The sequence below is a fragment of the Mus caroli genome, unplaced genomic scaffold, assembly GCF_978045245.1.
Source record: "Mus caroli unplaced genomic scaffold, Mus_caroli_1 scaffold_19, whole genome shotgun sequence".
Classification (NCBI taxonomy): Eukaryota; Metazoa; Chordata; class Mammalia; order Rodentia; family Muridae; genus Mus; species Mus caroli.
Window position 1 is genome coordinate 53908235 of NW_028227274.1, and position 24131 is coordinate 53932365.

At 38.4% G+C, this 24131-nt stretch overlaps 1 pseudogene; it reads left to right on the forward strand.

The window, feature by feature from the left end:
* Nucleotides 1–8409: 8409 nt before the first annotated feature.
* LOC147000297 (glyceraldehyde-3-phosphate dehydrogenase pseudogene) lies at nt 8410–9347 on the forward strand (annotated as a pseudogene).
* Nucleotides 9348–24131: the final 14784 nt, after the last annotated feature.

The window sequence follows — 24131 nt, forward strand, 5'->3', positions numbered from 1 at the left end:
CTTTAGCCATAGGAACTCATGGAATGGGCTTTAAATCCAATCAAACCATGGTTGAATGCTCATCTAACAGTTGTGCCATTATCCCACAAGTGTATTTTACAGCAGCTGTCTAGTGTAGGTTGCCTGTTGTGAAGCTGAGCTAGACGGATGATTCCTTCTCCCAACCAGAAGTGTGCATAGTTCCCTCCAGAATCTAAATGCCAGTCAGTAGGGCTAGAGCTTCTACTTGGATACCAGTTTTATTTTTCTCATGTTCTATAATACAAATAAGTGGTGTCTTCATGGATAGGGTCTTACTATCAGGTTATGGAGAATAATCAATAGCTTTGGCAATAGCCTGGGATGTTTGGGGGCATGGTCTATAGGACCCATTTAGCAGATAACTCAACAAGATTTAACCTATTTCTGGCAGTAGAGGTTCTACTTGATGACATAATATGTCTAGTTGAGTAATTTTGTTGCCCATTTTATAGAGACTCCACTTAGATCCCTTTTGTATATGTATGTATATTAGGAAGTTTCTACAGTAGTAGGTTTCCAGATGGCTTTTAAAGCACCTTTAGTATTAGTTGTCTCTTCCCATATTTCATCCTTTACCCTGCCCTCCAATCTGACTCTCCCTTTAATCCGCCTATTGTAGCTTCTCCTTTACCACTTTATGATACTCTATTTTATTTCCCTTTTCTTGGAAGTTCCAATCTTCACTTCCTCCCCTCTTGTGTCTTACTAGCTACCTAACTTCTAAGACTATACTTTATACTACTATGAACCAAACACACATATCTAAAGCTTAAAGGATAATATCCACTTATAAGAGAAAACATGCAACATTTGTCTTTTGTTATCTGTTATGTTTCTAGCTTTATTCATTTACCTGAAAAATTTGTAACTTCATTTTTCTTAATAGCTAAATAATAATTTAATTACACAAAAGTATCACATTCTTATTACATATTTATTAATTGATGGGCATCTAGGCTGTATCCAAGTCCTCTCTATTCTGACTAGAGCAGCAATAGACATGGATCTGTGGCAGGGTGTAGTCATATGGGTAAAGTGTCACAAGTGGTATAGCCAGATCTTGCAGTAAATTGATCTTAAGCTTTTTGAGGAACTTCTACACTGATTTCCTCAGTGGCTGTATAAGTTTGTACTCTTGCCAGCAATGCAAAAGTCGTGTACTTTCCCCATTGCTTCTTAAGTACCTGCTGTCATGTGTTTTATTGATTGTGGCCATTCTGACTGGGGCAAGATGACAGTTCAAAGCAGAATTAATTTCCATTTCCCTGATAGGTAAGGATGTTGAACATTTTTAGGTGTTTCTCAGCCATGTATGTTTCATCTTTTGAGAACTCTCTAGAGTTCTCTGTTTATTTCTATATCCAATTTTTGTGTTGTTTTCTTGATCCTTATTTTTTTCCTTTTATTGAAAATAGAACCTTTCTTTCCTCCACGATATATCCTGATTACAACTCCCCCTCTCTTGAGTCCTCCAAATTGCTCCCTGCCTCCCTTCTCATCCATACTCTCTCTTTTTCCATCTTTTATTAGAAAATTACAGGTTTCTAAGAGATAACAACCAAACATAAAGAATGAAACATAGTAAGATAAAACAAAAACCCATCACATTGAAGTTGGACAAGGAACACCAACAGAAGGAAAAGAGCCCAAGAAAAGACCCAAGAGGGAGACTACTCATTTTTCTTAGAGATTATTTGGGAATTCCTATGGGATTCCTTTGGCCAACAATGCTTAGCTTTTGTTGTTTTGGTTTTTCTCTGTATATTCTAGATACTAACCCTCTCTCATGTGTACAAGTAGTAAAGACTGTTCCCCATTTAGTAGGCAGCTGCTTTACTTGAAAGATGGTGTCCAGACTGAAGCTTCTGTCAACTTCTTGAGTTCTCCAGGACTTTTAGTCAGAGAGGGATATTGAATTTTGTCAAAATCCTTTCCTGGGTAAAATGAGATAAATGGGCATCTTTTGTCGTTCAGTCTATTCATGTGGTAGCTTATATTTATCCATTTACATATGGTTGCGCCACCTCTGTATCTCTGGGATAAAGCCAACATGATCATGGTGGATAATCTTTTTGATATGATCTTGGATTCAGTTTGTAATATTTTATTGAGAATTTTTGCATTTATGTTCTTAAGGGGTATTGGTATAAAATTTTCTTAGTTTTGTGTTGAATATTATAGTTGTAGTATCAGGGTAAATGTGGTTTTATGCAAAGAATTAGTAAATGTTCCTTTTGTTGATGTACTACAAAATACTTTGAGGAGTATTGGCATTAGCTTTTCATTGAAGATCTGCATACTATACATATGACAAGGAACTAACAAGAATATAAGAAAAATTTAAAACTCAGTAGCAGGGAAAGAATAAATCCAGTTTTTGAAACAGGCAATGAATCTGGACATTTGTCCAAGGAAGACCTACAAATACCTAATAGGTACATGAAAATAATTCAATATCTCTTATTATCAGATAAAACCATAATAACTAACATGGAGGTGTAGATCATCATTATATCAGTTTCCTTTCCTGTTGAAAAAAGGCTAACAGGGGATGGAGAGATGGCTCAGTGATTAAGAGCACTGGCTGCTCTTCCAAAGGTCCTGACTTCAATTCCCAGCAACCACATGGTGGCTCACAACCATCTATAATGGGATCTGACACTCTCTTCTGTCATGTGGGTTTCATGTAAATAATAGATAACTCATGTAAAAAAAAAACTAAATCTTTTTAACAAGCCTGATAAAAGCAATTTAGCAGATATAGGGTTTTATTCTGGTTACACTCATAGAGATATATTCCATCAGTAGGGTAAAGTCATGGTAGCTTAAGACATCTTGTCACATTGTATCCACAGTCAGGAAGCAGGGATTAGTGTTCAGTACTCATAGTCAGCTTTCCTTTTCCTGAAGCCTGGGACGCCAGCTCCTGGGATGATATTACACAAGCCCTGGGATCTAGTCCACAAAATGGTGGGGTTGATCTCTCTCAATTAACCTAACAACATTCTTCACAGGCATGCCCAGAATCTAATCTAGGAGAGAGAAACAGAAACAGAAACAAAGAGAAAGCAATGAAAGAGAGTGTGTGTGTGTTTGTTTGTTTGTGTACGTGTACATATATAGCTATTATACACATACACACACACACACACACACACACACGCAAGGACTTTAAAGTTGTCTCCATAAAGAAATACTAAATGCTTGATGCAATGAGTCTATCCTGATTTGAGTGACACAGTATACGCATATATCAAAACAGTACATTTCCACCAAACATTTTTATGTTTCACTCAAAAAAGAAAATCAATCTCTGTCATAAATATATACCAGAACACCAAATTGCACAAGCCTAATCAATTTAATATGTGTCAAAAAGCACATAAATAACTGATGCTCTGAACTTGGTTAAGTGAACAGCAAATCAGTGCTATCTACAAAAGTATTTCAGAAATGGCTCATCTTTAGCTGTTGTCACTCTGTGGCATATGGCACCTGCATATGGTTTGAAGATAGGCTTAGCAACAGTGCACATAGCATTAGCTGTGCTATGTACTAGAATAATCCATATGACACTACTCAGAAATCTCTACTAAATCTCCACTATCCATTTTTTTCTATTAGTAACATGGGTGAGGGGTAAGCAGAAAGCTATTGGGGTAATTACCTATTAGCATCATACTTTTTCTTGAAACAATGTTTCATTTTCTTCAATGGGGCCATCTTTCTTATTTTCTCAGTTAAAATATGACTCCAGGAAAGACAAACCACCATGGATCCACTTTCTGTTAGGTTGGAGTTAGAGCTAGGGTTAGGGTTAGCATTTGGGTTACCGTTAGAGTTAGGGTTTGACACAATATATACATATATCAAAACAGTAGATTTCCACCAAACAAACACATTGTTATGTTTCAGTTGAAAAAGAAATGCAATACCTATTGTAAACTTATACCAGAACATAAAATTGCACATGCCTAATCCATTTAATATGTGTCAAAGGATGTGGCTTTTCGCTTCTTAGGGTAGTCATAGCTTCATAACACATCAGAGCCAATAATAATGGTGGTGGCATAGTTTATTTTGACATATCTATCATTCTCAGTTACTGTATCTGTTGGTGTTTTGTTTTGTTTTGTTTTTTGATTAATCTGGATTCTAAAAGTGTGATGGTCACACTATATTGAGATTATTTGACAATCTACTCTGGTATTCAGACTGAAGTTCTTTGGGGGCACTGTCTTAGGGTTTTACTGCTGTGAACAGACACCATGACCAAGGCAAGTTTTGAAAAGGATAACATTTAATTGGGACTGACTTACAGGTTCAGGGGTTCAGTCCATTATCATCAAGCACAGCAGCATGCAGACAGGCATAGTACAGGCAGAGCTGAGAGTTCTACAACTTCACCTGAAGGCTGCTAGTGGAAGACTGACTTACAGGTAGCTAGGGTGAGGGTCCATGGCCACAGTGACACACCTACTCCAACAAGGCCACTCCCTGGGCCAAGCATATACAATCCAATCACAGGCACGTACCATCTTATTAATTTGTTGCTCTCTGGAGACCACTGGGAAACAACACAATGATACCCTAAGTACCCATCGAATATTTGCATGTTTAGCTTCCTAACAAATAGACTCACTGTTTTGTAGAGTATTTTCTCTAACTTCCACTGCCATGACAAACGTGAGTCACCCAGTTACTCTGTATGCTCAGCAGGGTCTGGTATTGCTGCTATTTTTCATTTTAATTATTTTTGTGACTGCATAGTGATATTTCTCTGTGGTTTTAATTTTCTTGTCCCTCATGACTAATGATGTTAAACGTCTTTTTGTGGACTTATTTGTCATTCATGTCATCTCATGGGCTTGTTTGTATATCCTCTTTGTTGACATACTCTCTCATGTCTTTTGCTAATCTGATCATTTGTTTTACCATTGAGTGATTTGAATATTCTTTATATATCCTAGATAATATTCCTTTGAGTGATTTGCAAACAACTTCTCGTAGTCTATTTTTAAGTTTTTTAATAAGACCTTTCAAAGAGAAAACCATTAGAGTTGAAGAAGTTTAACTTATCAATTTTTCTTTTACAATTCATCCTTTGTTTTGAAGACTAAGGATATTTTGTCGAGCTCTATATCCTAAGTGTTTTCCTGCTTTTTACTGAAATGTTTTGTAATTTGATGTTTAACATTGATGGAAATTATATTAGGCCAATGCTTCTTAGCTCTCTCTGGTATAAGATCATCAGCCCCCACCCAGCAGCACGTGTTGAGAATGTCTTTCCTCTATAAAACTGTGTTTGAATTCTACACTGTGAACCAGCCACAAACTAACTGAGCAGGGGGCTTAGAGGTTAAGAGTGTACTATTCTTACAAAAGTCCTGAGTCTGACTCCCAGAACCCACATCAGATGATACACACAGTGGCTGGAGTAATTCTGAACAAGGATAAAGGAAATCTATTATTTGGACAACACTCATGACCAAATGATGTGGGCAAACAGATGCCTAGATCAATGAAGTAGAACAGAAAACACAAAAATAGACCCATAAAAATATGTGTAAATATTTCCATTTAAAATAACTGAAAGTGTGTGTGTGTGTGTGTGTGTGTGTGTTTAACCATTACTGTATGTGATGCTGGGTTGAACACGCTAGGCAACCACATTAACTGCTAGCCTGTACCCCCAATCCCTACCAATTTTAACTGTATAGGACTTTTTGGTGGTGGTGGTGGGTTTTTATTTTAGTTGTTGTTATTGTTGTTGTTGTTGTTGTTGATGTTGTTTAGCCTGAAGAAACACAGTACTCTTCTCTATGACTACTATGAGCCCTCCTGGAATTGTAGCACTAAGTGTATCAGCCTGGAGAGAGCAGACATGCTATCATGTTTAGTCTTCCAAGCCAGGAATACTGTATCTGTTTGTTTGGTTTCTCTCGTCAGAGGTCTGTAGTTTTCAGACTGCAAGTTCCATCCTCCATGTTTTATTAGAGTTTCCCTAGTTCCTCCTTTGGTGTGATAGTTAATTACATTGCACTTTAAAGTAGGACTTCTAAATTTTTGAAGAATTATCCAAATTTGCTGTCATCTTTCTGAGAACACTCAACTTGTTCTGATTTCTGATCCTATGGCCCTGTCAACATTCACTATCACCAGGAAAATTCTGACTTTGCCTGGGTTTAACATCTTCCTAAAGCCTGAAATCAACACCAAGGTAAGAGGTTTAGTGTGGAGAGACCACTAAGTGGAAAGTCAAAAGCTGTTCAGAGTCACATAAGTGTTGAAGCATCAGAAGGTTCAAGGACTATCCACTGAGAGCTGACAAGGATTAGAAGAAGCAGAGAGAGGAGGAGGAGCAGACACTGGGAACAGTGAAAGGAAAGGAAGAGAGCAGAGTGACAGAGACCCTGCTCTGTAGAACTAATCGCCTCCCAAAAGGCAAAAGGTCCTTTCTCGGGAAGTGGCCCTTTAGAACTTTGAGAAATGAATTCTGGAAGAAAGGAATTCACTCCATAAGAATTGAAAATCTGACACTGACTGGAACTACACACACACACACACACACACACACACACACACACATGTGCACGCACAATTAACTTCATAACATATTCCCTGTGCTTTCTTCTGTAATATATTCCCTAAGTATGCAGCTTTTTGCATTTCAGTTTTTAGAGTAAGGAATTTGACCCACTTTGAATTGATCTTCATACATGATAAAATAATGAATCAAATTACATTTATTACATGTGGATATCAGTATTTTACCAGCAGCATATGGTGGACAGAATATCATTTTTTTCTATAAATGTTTTTGGCAACTTTGTCAGAAATTAGGTTACCATCAGTGTGTACATTTCTTTTTTTTTTTTGGATCTTCTCATCTGCTCCATTGGAGGACATGTCTGTCTCTGTGCCAATACTATTGTATCTGTCAGTATATCTCTGTACTATAATGTTGGGTGAAGGATTGTAATATGTCAAGTGTTCTTTATGCTAATGAATGCCTTGGTGATTCTCTCTGACACGCATGCATGTGTATGTATGTGTGTGCATGCATGTGTGTGTTATACGGAGAATGGAATAAAACATATGTGATATGTATTTAAAAAGGAAGCTATAGGAGGATACTGAAGGGTGGAAGAGGGGGTCAGGAGAGTGGGAGAGAAGACAGGAGGAGAATCAATAAAAATAAATTTGGCTTGGAAATTTCACAAGCAAACTTTATGTTGTGTATGCCAATGAATTTTTTTTGCTTTATTAGTTATTTTATTTACATTCCAAATGTTGTCTCCTTTCCTGGTCACAAGTTTTTCACCCCATCCCCCATCCTCTTTGCTTCTGAGAGGGTGCTCACCCACCCACCCACTCCCAGCCCATTAATGTTCTTTGGTTAGATGACTTAGCCTCTGGGAGTACTCGAGGGTCTGGGTTAGTTGACACTATTGTTCTTCCTATGGGGTTGCAATTCCCTTCAGTCCTTCTCCTAACTAAGAAATTCTGCTCCTTCAGTCCTTCTCCTAACTAAGAAAATATCACTCTGATTTATTTTCATATAGTCTTTTAGTTAATCCGTGATGTTTTCTCTTTACTATCAGATTCACTCTTGAATTAGACATAAGATTGAGAAAACACAAGAAGCCCAAGTTCTATGTGATAAAGATCTATCCAAACTATAGTGAGATATTGATACTCCTTTTGTGGATGATAGTCTTGTCACACCTGTGAGAGTCTTGCATAGCCAACATGGGACCTCCTATGCTTGCTCCCCTTAGGTCCCAGATTTCCCAGTTATTAACATCATGAATAGATACAGTACCTTCACCACTGATAAGGCAGCACAAGAATATCATTCCCTGGGTTCCACAGCTTGCATTACAATTTTCTCCTTGTGTTGTACATAGTCTATGTGTTTTGCTAAATAAGTAAAGACTTTAATCCACTATTAGAGTATTATGCAGAATAGATTTTAAAAGAAAGTCTTTAAGAGGCACTTACGCAAAGTACTTTGTTCTACTTTAATCCTCATGGTTTATATGATGATCCCTGCATTGGTTTTAGGAATCTAATGTAAAGAATTGTACAGTCTACACTTAACACACTTTTATATGTGGTTGCCATAGCAATACATATAAATGATTTTTTTCATATGAGAAATTTAACAATAATTGTTGCAATCAGTGTTCTGTTGCTGTAAAGAGACAACAAGACCATAGCAACTCTCATAAAGAAAAGCATTGAGGCTCTTTGCTCCTCCCTGTTCCAGAGACAGCCGCATCTTCTTGTGCAGTGCCAGCCTCATCCCATAGACAAAATGGTGAAGGGTGGTGTGAACAGATTTGCCCATATTGGGTGCCTGGTTACCAGGCCTGACGTCTGCTCTCCACATGGCAAAGTGGAGATTGTTGCCATCAACGACCCCTTCATTGACCTCAGCTACATGGTCTACATGTTCCAGTATGACTCCACCCATGGTAAATTCAACAGCACAGTCAAGGCTGAGAATGGGAAGCTTGTCATCAATGGGAAGCCCATCACCATCTTCCAGGAGCAAGATCCCGCTAACATTAAATGGGGTGATGCCGGTGCTGAGTATGTCATGGAGTCTACTGGTGTCTTCACCACCATGGAGAAGGTCGGGGCCCACTTAAAGGGTGGAGCCAAAAGGGTCATCATCTCTGCCCCTTCTGCCAATGCCCCCATGTTTTTGATGGGTGTGAACCATGAGAAATATGACAACTCACTCAAGATTGTCAGCAATGCATCCTGCACCACCAACCGGTTAGACCCCTGGCCAAGGTCATCCATGACAACTTTGGCATTGTGGAAGGGCTCATGACCACTGTTCATACCATCACTGCCACTCAGAAGATTGTGGGTGCCCCTCTGGAAAGCTGTGGCATGATGGCCGTGGGGCTGCTCAGAACATCATCCCTGCATCCACTAGTGCTGCCAAGTCTGTGGGCAAGGTCATCGCAGAGTTGAACAAAAAGCTCACTGACATGGCCTTCCATGTTCCTACCCCCAATGTATCCATAGTAGATCTGACATGCTGCCTGGAGAAACCTGCCAAGTATAACGACATCAAGAAGGTGGTGAAGCAGGCATCTGAGGGCCCACTGAAAGGCATCCTGGGCTACACTGAGGACCAGGTTGTCTCCTGCAACTTCAACAGCAACTCCCACTCTTCCACCTTCGATGCCGGGGCTAGCATTGCTCTCAATAACAACTTTGTCAAGCTCATTTCCTGGTATGACAATGAATATGGCTATAGCAACAGGGTGGTGGACCTCATGGCCCACATGGCCTCCAAGGAGTAAGAAACCCTGGACCATGACCCCAGCAAGGACACTGAGAGCAAGAGAGAGGCCCTCAGTTTCTGAGGAGTCCCTATCCCAACTCAGCCCCCAACACTGAGCATCTCCCTCACAATTTCCACCCCAGATGCCCATAATAACAGGAGGGGCCTAGGGAGCCCTCCCTACTCTCTTGAATACCATCAATAAAGTTCACTGCACACACACACACAAAAGCATTGAATTGAGGCTTGCTTACAACTTCAGAGGTTTAGTTCACTGTCATCATACCAGGGAGCATGGTAGAATACAGGCAGGCATGATGCTGGACAAGTATTTGAAAATTCTACATCCGGATCTGCAGGCAGCAGGAAGACAAACACTATGGTTTTGGAATGGGCTTTTTGAAGCCTCCAAGCCCATCCCTAGTGACACACTTCCTCCAACAAGGCCGCACCTCCTAATCCTTTCAGATAGTGCCACTCCCTATTCAAATTATTCAAATCAATGAGCCTATGAGGGACCAGTCTCATTCAGACCACCACAATAATTTTAAGTGTTCTCCCATGATGAAGGGTTACTCTTTAAACCAACTAACAGTACTCAAGCAAATAAAGTCATATAAGCCCTAAAAGTTAAAAGCACTCTCTCACAGTCATATTGGTAATATTTTACCTAATTATACATGAAGGTTACAGAAAGCACATGACTAAGTATTATTCTTTGTATAGTCTCAGTACAAAAACTGTTTCAATGAAAAGTTTTGAAAGTGTATAGAGAAATACGCTAAGTAGATTCTATTTCCGTATAACCAGGCCACTGACTAAGTCCTTGAGAGAATTCAAATAGGCCTATGGTAAATTTAGAATTAGATATAATGTGTTGGTAATCAATGCTGTTAATTACACCTTTCATAAAGTATCTCAGATATTATAATCTATGGACTAAACTTTGTTTTACTATTTGGAATGGGGAATATTTATACTAGTATAATATTAAGTTGGCTTTAGACACAATGCCATGAACACAAACAATGTTATTCCTCCCTGAACTGGCCAGCTACAGAAATAAAACAATAGTATATTTTACTAAGTGCCTATTATGTGCGTAACGCTATGTATATCAGTAGATATGTATTCATATACCCAAAGATCCTTTATTCTAATTAGGCTGGAAAGACATGCAATTTGTAGGTATTTGTGATGGGAACACAGGATGAAAGGTTAGTATTAAGAGGTCAAGAAGATCTCCTTGGTGACGAACAATATCAGAGTCAAGTGGTAAGTGAAGTTCTTCAGGATGGGCAAAGAAACTATCTGAGGCATTGGCAACAGTGTGCATAAAAGATTTTAGACAGAAAATCTTGAAAATTGTTGAAATGGACATGGGGACAGAAATGCACTTATTTCAAAGGGAAAATCTGCATGATGTTTTATTTTTTGAAACATGCAAAGAAGAGAGAGAAGTGCGGGAAGCATCCTAGGGAGGTAAGTGACCAAAGAGAGTAGTGAGCCAATAAGAAGCAGCCAGATAGGATGAAAATGCATTGTATTCATGTACGGAATTGTCAAAGCATAAATGAAAATGTGTTATAAAAGAACAACCATGGACCATAGAAAAAAGAAGAATCAGATGTTGTCATTAATGAAAGTGAAGGTGGCCAGAGTGAGCCTGTGAAGGCAAAGGAATACATTTGGCTTCGAATGAGCTTGCTGATGTGCAAACACCTAACAGAAAACTAGCAGTCAGATCAGCTCACTTTGCATCTTAGCAGAGATTTCTCTGGTAGTATTTATTTTTAAATAGTTAGATTCTAGCCTGAATCCATGGAATCATAGGCAAGTCAAGATAATCCTTAGGGGTGTGTGTGTGGGGGGGGGGGTGTTTCAATAAAACTAAAATTTAGTGAAAGGTTCAGGTTACCACCAGTCCAGAGGGAACTGAGAATTCAATGTACCATACATTACTGATACAAAAATTTTCCTCTTTTCTTTTGAAATAAATAAATTAATTAATAATAATAATAATACATTGAAAGCATTTCCAGTTTTCTGAGGAACCACCAGATTGACTTCCAGCATGGTTGTACCAGCTTGCAATCCCACCAGCAGTGAAGGAGTGTTCCTCTTTCTTCACATGCTAGGCAGCATGAGTTTTTGATCTTAGCCATTCTGGTTGGTGTAATGTAGAATCTCAGGGTGGTTTTGATTTGCCTTTCTATGATGACTTAGGACTTTCAACATTTATTTAAGTGCTTCTCAGCCATTTGAGATTCTTCTGTTGTGAATTCTCTGTCTAGCTCTTTACTCTATTTTTCAATTGGGTTATTTATTTTTTTGGAGATTAATGCCTTGAGTTCTTTATATATTTTGGATATTAGTCCTCTGTCGGATATGGGGTTAGTGAACTATTTTCCCCTCAATCTGTAGATTGCTGATTTGTCCTATTGATGGTGTCTTTTGCTTTTCAGTTTCATGAGGTCCCATAGTTCTACCTGAAGATCCAGCTATACCAATCCTGGGCATATACCCAGAAGATGTTCTACCATATCACAAGGACACATGCTCTACCACGTTCATAGCAGCCTTATTTGTAATAACCAGTAGGTGAAAACAACCCAGATGTACCTCAACCAAAGAATGGATACAGAATTTGTGGTTCATTCATACAATGGAATACTGTTCAGCTATTTAAAAATGAGGAAATCATGAATTTCGCAGGAAAATGAAAAGAACTAGAAAATATCATCCTGAGTAAGGTCACTCAGAGACAAAAGTACATACATGGTATGTACTCACTGATTAGTGGATATTAGCCATAAAGTACAGAATATCTAGGATACAACCCATAGATTGTAAGAAGTGTAAGTAGAAAGTCCCAAGTGAGGGTGCTTCAATTCCACATAGAAGGGGAGGGGAAATGATCACAGGAAGCAAAGGGAAGGAGGAACGTGAGTGGGATAGGGGAGGGTGAGAGGAAAAGGAGAACAGGATCAAATATGGGAGTGGGGGAGACAGGAGAGAAGCCCAGAGGGCCAAGAGAATGAATGGAGAGAAGCAGCCTCAGGGGATGGGATGTGGGGGACCCCCTAGAAAGTACCAGCAACCTGAAAGGTGACAGACTTTAAGGACTCAATGGGCGTGACTGTAGCCAAAATGCCTAACATTGGGAAGAGGGAGGGTGGACTCAAAGACCTCACCTTCAGTAGATAGATGGGGCCTCAAGCAGAGGGGCAGGGTTACTAACCCACAGTAGAAATTTCTGACCCAAAATTTCTGTCTAAAAGAACTACAGGGGCAAAATGGAGAAGAGACTGGAGGAAAGGTTGTCCAATGACTGGCCCAATTTGGGATCTATCTCATGGTAGGGCTTCAAGGCCTGACACTATTATTGATACTATGATGTGCTTACAGATGGGAGCCTGGCATGGCTGTACTCTGAGAGGCCCTTCCAGCAGCTAACTGAGACAGAAGCATATACAAATATTGAACTGAACCCCTCTGTTTGAATTAGGGGAAGGATTGAAGAAGCTGAAGGGGAGAGCAACCCCATAGGAAGACCAACAGTTTTAACTAGCCTAGACCCCAGGGAGCTCCCAGAGACCTAGCCACCAACCAGGAGCATACATGGACTAGTCCAAAGCCCCTGACACAAATATAGCAGAAGTTTGCCTGGTCAGGCCTTAGTGGGAGAAGATGCCCTTAATCCTGGAGAGACTTGAAGCCCCAGAGAAGGAGGAGATTGGATTGGAGTTAAGTACCCTCTCAGAGGCAAGGGGGAGGAGGAATGGGATGAAGAACTGTGGGAGAGGGTGCTGGGGAGGGGGGCAATGACTGAATGTAAATAAATAAAAGAAAGAAAAAAAAGGAAGAAAAAACAAAATTAAATGTGCAGCCAAATTTCAAAGAAAGGAAAATATTTGCCAAGACTGAAGTCGAAACGCAAAGTTCATGTGAAGACTGGAAACTAAATGTAAATTACTGCAGGGTGCTGTCACCAAGACTGGAAAAGAGGCTGACATTTAGATGATCACTGCAGAAAGGGAGATTAAACTCATGTATAACGGGCTGTTATGAGCAGAGCTTTCAGCATGAGCCTAGTGCCACCCACCACAAAAGCCAAAACTACAAATATTTACTCAACAGTTATTACCCTAAACGCCTCATAAATAATTATAATCACAAACCTATAATGTATGCAAATGAGAACTCCATATACAAGCTGCCAGAGGAGCCCTGAAGCTAAAGAGAGAGAGATTAGTACGCAAATAGGTCTCTAGTCTTAAAAAATGTATATGTTCCCAGGACAAAAGCAACTCTACCCTTGATACTTCCATAGCTCATGGTACAGGAAACTTAAAAAAATAAGAAAACCACTTTCACTGCAAACTATCCACTCCAGATGATAAAAACTCTGGGAGGCAATATCATTCACTTTGGTGGGTTAGAAGAAGAAAAGCCTGTGATTATGTTTAGGAACAATTCAAGACTAAGTTCTTAATTGTTTCCAGAAGCTGGGCCAAGAGAACAAGGAAGGTCTAGATCTTAAGACAGCGTACAGTTAAGAGTGAGATATGCTTAATTATGCACACATGCTAACAAGAACGAAAAGTTGTGAGGAATGTAAAAATTCCTTTGAAAAGTGAGGGTGTCAATATTCAAATATCTCAGAGAAAATATCTTGTGTGTAAGTAGAGAAATTAGCTTTTAAAAAAAACATGAGAATCTTTTCAAAGAGATGAAATAAAGTGTTCACCAAGAAGGATGAGTTGACAGGAATATTAGGGGAAATGGAGGTCTTCCATGTCATAGCATGGTCACACCACATCCCTGCCCCACTGGTGACAGAGGTTGTATTTGCTAATCTTAGAGATACTGAATATTATCAAGCATACAAAGAAGCAATAAAATACAACCTCTAGTGAGAATAAATAAATAAATAAATAAATAAATAAATAAATAAATAAATAAATAGAAACAGATCCAGAACTGGAAACAATAAGCATCAAGAAGAGTGAGTTTTAAAGAAATGTTTGAAATTCGGTTCCTATGCTTGAGAAATAGAGGAAAGAAGGGGCATGAGATGAAGGAACACAAGAGATTAAGTAACAAACATATAACATGTCACCTGCATGGTTTTGGCAGTAGACAATAGGAGACAAGACCAATGAACCAAAAAATATAGTAATAGCAACTATTCAAAATAAAACAGATTAGATAGATAGATAGATAGATAGATAGATAGATAGATAGATAGATAGATAGATAGATAGATAGATAGAACAAGCTATGAGATACTATCCGTGTCTGATATGTGGGCAACCAGGAAATCATGGCTGAAAATATTCAAACATGAATGCACCTGCAGAAACGACACTAAACAGGATAGGACCCTGGCAACCAAATGCTGAGAATAAAAACACAGAGAAAAGAACTATAGACAAGTGCATTATGATCAAGTTGCTAAAACCAGAGATAAAGATAAACCATTGACTGTGGCTACAGGAAGGGAGAGAACAGTGAGGTGTAAAACACTTAAACCACACAGAAGCTCAAGATGAGAATGAGGGATTACTTCTCTGTACAAATAATGCAAGCCAGAAGACAGAGGATTCTCCCACACTATTAACAGAAAAAAAAATGTTATCGGTCCACTTGGAATATTACCAAGTGGAAATCGTGTTTCAAAATCAGAACAACATAAAGGACATTTGTTTAGGTATGTTAAAGATTTAAAACTTGTTAACGGAATATCTGTTGAAAGGAAGGTTTGAATGCTGAAGTCCTTCAGACCCACAATGCTGCAAGATGAAAACCTGAATATACAAAAAAATATGAGTTACCCCAGAAATGGAATGTATGCAATTGCAGTATTTTTTGCTTTATTGTGAGAATCCCTAGTAATGATTGTGTACTGTAAACAAAAAGAGCAGTAGTTATTTGTTAAGTGTAGAGAGTGTGCAAAAGGAATGCAGCAACAGCAGTGGCACAGGCCAGAGTGTGGAGCGCACACAGACTGCTGTGGTGTTCCTATATGAGGGTCTTTCTCCTTGAGCTTCTGCTGGGAATGCATTCCAGTATAAACCCAAAGCAGTTCAACGGACACAAAACCCTATAGTTATCAGTTAATCTTAGAGACAATGAATATTAACATGCATACAAAGAAGCATGAAGGGGCAACCTCTAATGAGAAAATTAATCAATAGAAATAGATCCAGAACTGAAAACAGGAAGCATTAGGAAGACTGAGTTTTAAACAAATGTTTAAATAAAATAAAGTCCTACCTAATGCTCAGAACTGGAGACATGAAATAATGGGTGATGTTTTGGTGAAAGAACAGTTCTCAAAAAAAAAAAATAAGGTGGAGAGTAAATGGAGAAGAAAACTGATATTAATATCTGGTCACTAAATATATATGAACATATGTGCACACACACATGAACTCACACACTCTCAAAATAGTGTGAAAGAGAGAGAAATATTGTATGGAAAAATGAACTTAAAAAAATAGAGCAAGATAGTTTCAACCCAACTCTGTCAGTAAGCATGTTACGTGGCAGCAGCCATATTTACATAAATAAGCCAGTTTATGTAATATGAAATCCATTAAGTACGAAGATATAAAGAGACAGCATATAAAGGCAAATTAATGATAATCCATAACTTATGGATCTCAGAATTTGTTGACTCTCAAAACTACAACCCTCCGTAGAGAAAGAAAGAGCCCAGACCGTGAGAAGAGACTAGAAAGCACCTAAGGCAATCAGGTTGAAAACAAAACCAGGAAGGTCAATGAATTCTTGGATTTTTTTTTAAATGTACATTTATCCATTTAATTTTATGTGTATGAGTGTTTTTGCCAACATGTATGTATGTGCCACTGCAAAGTCCCCATTCCCCAGCAGACTGGCAAAACAACTTTAGGGTCTCAGGTCCCAACAGGTCTCTGGTTTGAAGGGAGTTGAGGCTATGTTGATGGCAGGAGGTTGGGGGAGAAAGATATAAAGTGAATTTGGTGTTTTTCCCTTACCACAAGGTATTTTGTGTCATAGTGACCATGTCTGTCACCAGAAAGTCTCTTCTGGGAGCCAAGAGGAGTCTTTCAACATTATCAAGGTAAGATATTTGTTTCTCGTCAATCCAGCTTGAGAGACACTTTGTTAGTGGCACCTGTTCCCCACAAAACAAAGCAAGTGTGTTGTGTGCTAACATAGCTTTTATAAAAATAAAAAAGTAAAACAAAATTCTATATTGTTATAAAACTTGATTTAAAAATGTGTTTCAAACTGCACAGTCACCAGAAGTCTTTCCAACTGTCTCGTCACAAGGAATGCATACTTTTGATAACTGCAGTTCTGGTGACTGGGCCATGTCTTGAACCCTGTAGCTTCTCCTTCTTAATCATGAATTAGATCCTCAGTAATATGGAGAAACAGGAAGTACTCCTGAAGCAGAGTAACAACAGAAAGCTGAAAAATATATCAGCTCTCTCGCCAAGGAAAAGCTAAATGCATTAGCAAAAATTAAAACATGCTTAAGAATGTGATTAAACAACAACAGCAAAAAACACCCTCAAACAGAGCCCAATTTGGAGCGACTGTGTGTAGGATGGAGGACATAATTAATCTGGCATAAATAACTGCTGTTTTTAATGGCTTGTAGGCCAGAGTATTAGAATCATAAAGTAAGTTAGTAAGTTTCCAGTTTTATTAAGGATGAGCATGTTCGTTGTAATAATTTAAATGGTACATATTGCCTTTCAAGCCTTAGGTCATTTGCAGTAGTAAATAAGAGATTTAAGTTTAGTTAAAGAGAAAGATACACTTTTCACCATTGATAATATCAGAAGGGATATATAGAAAAAATAAGGGTGTTGGTCATAAAAAGCAATGCTTTTTTTTTTACTTATAACAGTGGAAGTACACTATAGAAAACATGTTATCCATATGTCTATAAGTAATACTATTGATGAAAAGTTAAATCCTCCTTCTGCAGCATAACTGATCAATCAGTAGACCCACAGTATCTTCTGAGGAGATAATGGAAGAACAGAGTTGAATAGAAACTTTATTAATGGAAGCATTTTGTGTAAATTTTCAGAAAAATCTATACTTTGTTTTCATTTATCTTGTCTAAGAAAGAAAGGGAACACTTCAAAATACCCCTTTTATTCCTTTGCTGCAAGATATTCCTTATTTTCCATATTAACAGTCAGCTCCTTAATTCTTTGGGTTTTTTGTTGTTGTTGTTGTTGTTGTTCTGGGAATTTGGTTGTTTATGGACCACTATACAAATAAACTGAGACATAGATATGATAATATAAATGATTTACATGATATACATAGAGATAAAAAGATGACAGAAGAATTCATAAATATAGATGGTAAATGACAAAATATTGACTGACTGTTAGTCACAAACATAAAAAATAAAACATGTCTTTTCATTGGTTGGTTTTTTTTTTATATTTGCTTTTTTGATTAAGAAATGTTTACCATAATCAACCAATAAACATTTATTGAACATAAGTATTATATATGAAAACATACATCCCAGGTAGAAAATATTCTATCACATTATTACATGAAAAATATGATGATATGACTAATTTTACAATTTAGTTTATTGTGGTCACAACTATATGATTACCTGACTAAAGTTTATAAACTTTGGTTTTGGTAGAGCTCAGATATTACTACAAAAGGATATACTGCAAAATTTTGTTTTTGAAAGACGTATAAACATTTTTGTTTCTAATCTCAGGAATTAGAATTTCTTAAAGGAGACGAATCTGGTTGTGTGTGATGTCATAGCTCTGTAAAGCCTGGCATTCAGAAGTCTGAGGCAGGAGAATCAAAAATGTGTAGTTGAGAACACATTTGGAGATTCCATTGTTGGTGTCTCCCACATTGCATTGTTTAGGCATTTTTTATTTTTTTGCCTTACTAAGTCTCTAGCTTATATATCACAGTTTATGACCTTGGGTGACACGTGTGTGTGTGTGTGTGTGTGTGTGTGTGTGTGGTGTGTGCATGCGCATGTGTGTGTGTGTCTTTCTACTGCTTTTATTTTTGTTATCTATTTGCTTTCTTTGATCCTGATTTGTTGGTTTTATTTAACTATTGTCTAAGTAAAGAGAAAACAAAACTCTATCAAGTTGGGGAGGAGATGGGGGAAAGGAAACCTGGACAGAATATATTGTATGAAAATATTGTATGAAAACAATATTTAATTAGAAAATAAAGACCTGGAGGCCGGGGACAAGGCTGAGGGCTCAGTGGTTCAGAGCACCAGTAATTTTTGCTAAGGACTCGGGATCAAAACTCAGTACCCTCATGGAGGATGACAGCCATCTGTAACTTCAGTTCCAGGGGGTGAGTATGAGACATTCTTCTAGTCTTGAGACATCCTTCTAGTCTTTGAGGGTGCCAGGCACACATGTAGTGCACACATTTGCAAAAATATTAAGCAGAAAGTCTGGACCAAGCCTGAGTTGACAATAAGGCATGGTTTGAAAAACAAACAAACAAAAAGCTAAAGAAACAGAAAGTTCGGGGTAGCAGTGTGGTAGTATGCATGGTTTCTACCTTTCCACAGGGAGAAGACAACGATGCCATATTGAAGGCCTTTTCAGTGGAAGGAAGACTGGGAAGGCTAGACCTGCTTGGAGAAGAAAGGATTAGAGCTTTTCTTATTCAATTTGAAAACTGATTTGGGGAAAGCTAATATTTTGATTTTCTCCCATTCTTTTTTTATTTACTAGACCAATATTTCAATTTTGAGAAAATGTACAAAATAAGGAAAATTGGAAGCTGGAAGGGATTAGAGGATTTGTTGCAATGTAGATATCTCATTTATATTTCTAATTACTCGTTTATAATATAAAGCAATAAGGTTACATGGCAGCAATATTTCAAATTGGGACTGAGAGATATCAGTTGACAGACAATTCTTTCTGGACACACAGGATATGTTATAGATTCACTTTGAGGTTAGAACTACATAAACTTGTTCTCTATCTGCTCCTATAACTTCATCTTCTGCTGACATGAGACCTCTGACCTGGGGTGAAATTAGAGATCTATGATCCATTTTTTTTAATTAGGTAATTTCCTCAATTACATTTCCAATGCTATCCAAAAAGTCCCCAATACACTCCCCCCCCAGTCCCCCACCCACCCACCCCACCCCTTGGCCCTGGCATTCCCCTGTACTGGGGCATATAAAGTTGGCAAGTCCAATGGGCCTCTCTTTCCAGTGATGGCCTACTAGGCCATCTTTAGATACAAATGCAGCTAGAGACAAGAGCTCTGGGGTACTGGTTAGTTCATAATAATGATCCACCTATGGGGTTGCAGTTCCCTATAGCTCCTTGAGTACTTTCTCTAGCTCCTCCATTGGGGGCCCTGTGATCCATCCAATAGCTAGCTGACTGTGAGCATCCACTTCTGTGTTTGCTAGGCCCCGGCATTGTCTCACAAGAGACAGCTATATCTGGGTCCTTTCAGCAAAATCTTGCTAGTGTATGCAATGGTGTCAGCATTTGGAAGCTGATTATGGGATGGATCCCTGGATATGGCAGTCTTTAGATGGTCCATCCTTTCTTCACAGCTCCAAACTTTATCTCTGTAACTCTTTCCATGGGTGTTTTGTTCCCAATTCCAAGAAGGGGCACAGTGTCCACACTTTGGTCTTCGTTCTTCTTGAGTTTCATTCGTTTAACAAATTGTATCTTATATCTTGGGTATCCTAAGTTTTGGGGCTAATATCCACTTATCAGTGAGTACATATTGTGTGAGTTCCTTTGTGAATATGTTACCTCACTCAGAATGATGCCCTCCAGATCCATCCATTTGGCTAGGAATTTCATAAATTCATTCCTTTTAATAGCTGAGTAGTACTCCATTGTGTAAATGTACCACATTTTCTGTATCCATTCCTCTGTTGAGGGGCATCTGGGTTCTTTCCAGCTTCTGGCTATTATAAATAAGGCTGCTATGAACATAGTGGAGCATGTGTCCTTCTTACCGGTTGGAACATCTTCTGGATATATGCCCAGGAGAGGTATTGCTGGATCCTCTGGTAGTATTATGTCCAATTTTCTGAGGAACCGCCAAACTGATTTCCAGAGTGGTTGTACCAGCTTGCAATCCCACCAACAATGAAGGAGTGTTCCTCTTTCTCCACATCCTCGCTAGCATCTGCTGTCACCTGAATTTTTGATCTTAGCCATTCTGACTGGTGTGAGGTGGAATCTCAGGGTTGTTTTGATTTGCATTTCCCTGATGATTAAGGATGTTGAACATTTATTCAGGTGCTTCTCTGCCATTCGGTATTCCTCAGGTGAGAATTCTTTGTTCAGTTCTGAGCCCTATATTTTAACGGGGTTATTTGATTTTCTGGAGTCCACCTTCTTGAGTTCCTTATATATATTGGATATTAGTCCCCTATCTGATTTAGGATAGGTAAAGATCCTTTCCCAATCTGTTGGTGGTCTTTTTGTCTTATTGAAGGTGTCTTTTGCCTTGCAGAAGCTTTGCAACTTTATGAGGTCCCATTTATCGATTCTCGATCTTACAGCGCAAGCCTTTGCTGTTCTATTCAGGAATTTTTCCCCTGTACCCATATCTTCGAGGCTTTTCCCTACTTTCTCCTCTGTAAGATTCAGTGTCTCTGGTTTTATGTGGAGTTCTTTAATCCACTTAGATTTGTCCTTGGTACAAGGAGATAGGAATGGATCAATTCGCATTCTTCTACATGATAACTGCCAGTTGTGCCAGCACCATTTGTTGAAAATGCTGTCTTTTTTCCACTGGATGGTTTTTGCTCCCTTGTCAAAGATCAAGTGACCATAGGTATGTGAGTTGATCTCAGGGTCTTCAATTCTGTTCCATTGGTCTACTTGTCTGTCGTTATACCAGTACCATGCAGTTTTTATCACAATTGCTCTGTAGTACAGCTTTAGGTCAGGCATGGTGATTCCTCCAGAGGTTCTTTTATCCTTGAGAAGAGTTTTTGCTATCCTAGGTTTTTTGTTGTTCCAGATGAATTTGCAGATTGCCCTTTCCAATTCGTTGAAGAATTGAGTTGGAATTTTGATGGGGATTGCATTGAATCTGTAGATTGCTTTTGGCAAGATAGCCATTTTTACTATGTTGATCCTGCCAATCCATGAGCATGGGAGGTTTTTCCATCTTCTGAGATCTTCTTTAATTTCTTTCTTCAGAGACTTGAAGTTCTTGTCATACAGATCTTTCACTTCCTTAGTTAGAGTCACGCCAAGGTATTTTATATTGTTTGTGACTATTGAAAAGGGTGTTGTTTCCCTAATTTCCTTCTCTGCTTGTTTATCCTTTGTGTACAGAAAGGCCATTGACTTGCTTGAGTTAATTTTATATCCAGCTACTTCACTGAAGCTGTTTATCAGGCTTAGGAGTTCTCTGGTGGAATTTTTAGGGTCACTTATGTATACTATCATATCATCTGCAAAAAGCGATATTTTGACTTCTTCTTTTCCAATTTGTATCCCCTTCATCTCCTTTTGTTGTCTAATTGCTCTGGCTAGGACTTCAAGTACAATGTTGAATAGGTAGGGAGAGAGTGGGCAGCCTTGTCTAGTCCTTGATTTTAGTGGGATTGCTTCCAGCTTCTCACCATTTACTTTGATGTTGGCTACTGGTTTGCTGTATATTGCTTTTATCATGGTTAGGTATGGGCCTTGAATTCCTGATCTTTCCAAGACTTTTATCATGAATGGGTGTTGGATTTTGTCAAATGCTTTTTCAGCATCTAACGAGATGATCATGTGGTTTTTGTCTTTGAGTTTGTTTATATAATGGAATACATTGATGGATTTTTGTATATTGAACCATCCTTGCATCCCTGGGATGAATCCTACTTGGTCAGGATGGATGATTGTTTTGATGTGTTCTTGAATTCGGTTAGCTAGAACTTTATTGAGGATTTTTGCATCAATATCCATAAGGGAAATTGGTCTGAAGTTCTCTATTTTTGTTGGGTCTTTATGTGGTTTAAGTATCAGAGTAATTGTGGCTTCATAGAATGAGTTGGGTAGAGTACCTTCTGATTCTATTTTGTGGAATAGTTTGTGAAGAACTGGGATTAGATCTTCTTTGAAGGTCTGATAGAACTCTGCACTAAACCCATCTGGTCCTGGGCTTTTTTTAGTTGGGAGACTATTAATGACTGCTTCTATTTCTTTAGGGGATATGGGACTGTTTAGATCATTAACCTGATCTTGATTTAACTTTGGTACCTGGTATCTGTCTAGAAACTACTCCATTTCATCCAGGTTCTCCAGTTTTGTTGAGTATAGCCTTTTGTAGAATGATCTGATGGTGTTTTGGATTTTTTCAGGGTCTGTTTTTATGTCTCCCTTTTCATTTCTGATTTTTTTAATTAGAGTACTTTCCCTATGCCCTCTAGTGAGTCTGGCTAAGGGTTTATCTATCTTGTTGATTTTCTCAAAGAACCAGCTCCTCGATTGGTTGATTCTTTGAATTGTTCTACTTGTTTCCACTTGGTTGATTTCACCCCTGAGTTTGATTATTTCTTGCCGTCTACTCCTCTTGGGTGAATTTGCTTCCTTTCGTTCTAGAGCTTTTAGGTGTGTTGTCAAGCTGCTAATGTGTGCTCTCTCTAGTTTCTTTTTGGAGGCACTCAGAGCTATGAGTTTTCCTCTTAGAAATGCTTTCAGTGTGTCCCATAAGTTTGGGTATGTTGTGGCTTCATTTTCATTAAACTCCAGAAAGTCCTTAATTTCTTTCTTTATTCCTTCCTTGACCAAGGTATCATTGAGAAGAGTGTTGTTTAGTTTCCACGTGTGTGTTGGCTTTCTATTATTTATTTTGTTATTGAAGATCAGTATTAGTCCATGGTGATCTGATAGTGTGCATGGGACAATTTCAATATTTTTGTATATATTGAGACTTGTTTTGTGACCAATTATGTGGTCAATTTTGGAGAAGGTACCATGAGGTGCTGAGAAGAAGGTATATCCTTTCGTTTTAGGATAAAATGTTCTGTAGATATCTGTCAGATCCATTTGTTTCATAACCTCTGTTAGTTTCACTGTATCCCTGTTTAGTTTCTGTTTCCATGATCTGTCCATTGGTGAAAGTGGTGTGTTGAAGTCTCCCACTATTATTGTGTGAGGTGCAATGTGTGCTTTGAGCTTTACTAAAGTATCTTTAATGAATGAGGCTGCCCTTGTACTTGGCACATAGATATTCAGAATTGATAGTTCCTCTTGGAGGATTTTACCTTTGATGAGAATGAAGTGCCCTTCCTTGTCTTTTTTGATGACTTTGGGTTGGAAGTCAATCTTATCAGATATTATAATGGCTACTCCAGCTTGTTTCTTCCTACCATTTGCTTGGAAAATTGTTTTCCAGCCTTTCATTCTGAGGTAGTGTCTATCTTTTTCTCTGAGATGAGTTTCCTGTAAGCAGCAAAATGTTGGGTCCTGTTTCTGTAGCCAGCCTATTAGTCTATGTCTTTTTATTGGGGAGTTGAGTCCATTGATATTAAGAGATATTATGGAGAAGTAATTGTTGCTTCCTTTTATTTTTGTTGTTAGAGTTAGTGTTCTGTTTTTGTGGCTGCCTTCTTTTAGGTTTGTTGAGGGATTACCTTCTTGCTTTTTCTATTCCATGGTTTCTGTCCTTGTATTGTTTTTTTCTGTTATTATCCTTTGAAGTGCTGGATTCATGGAAAGATAATGTGTGAATTTGGTTTTATCGTGGAATACTTTGGTTTCTCCATCTATGGTAATTGAGAGTTTGGCTG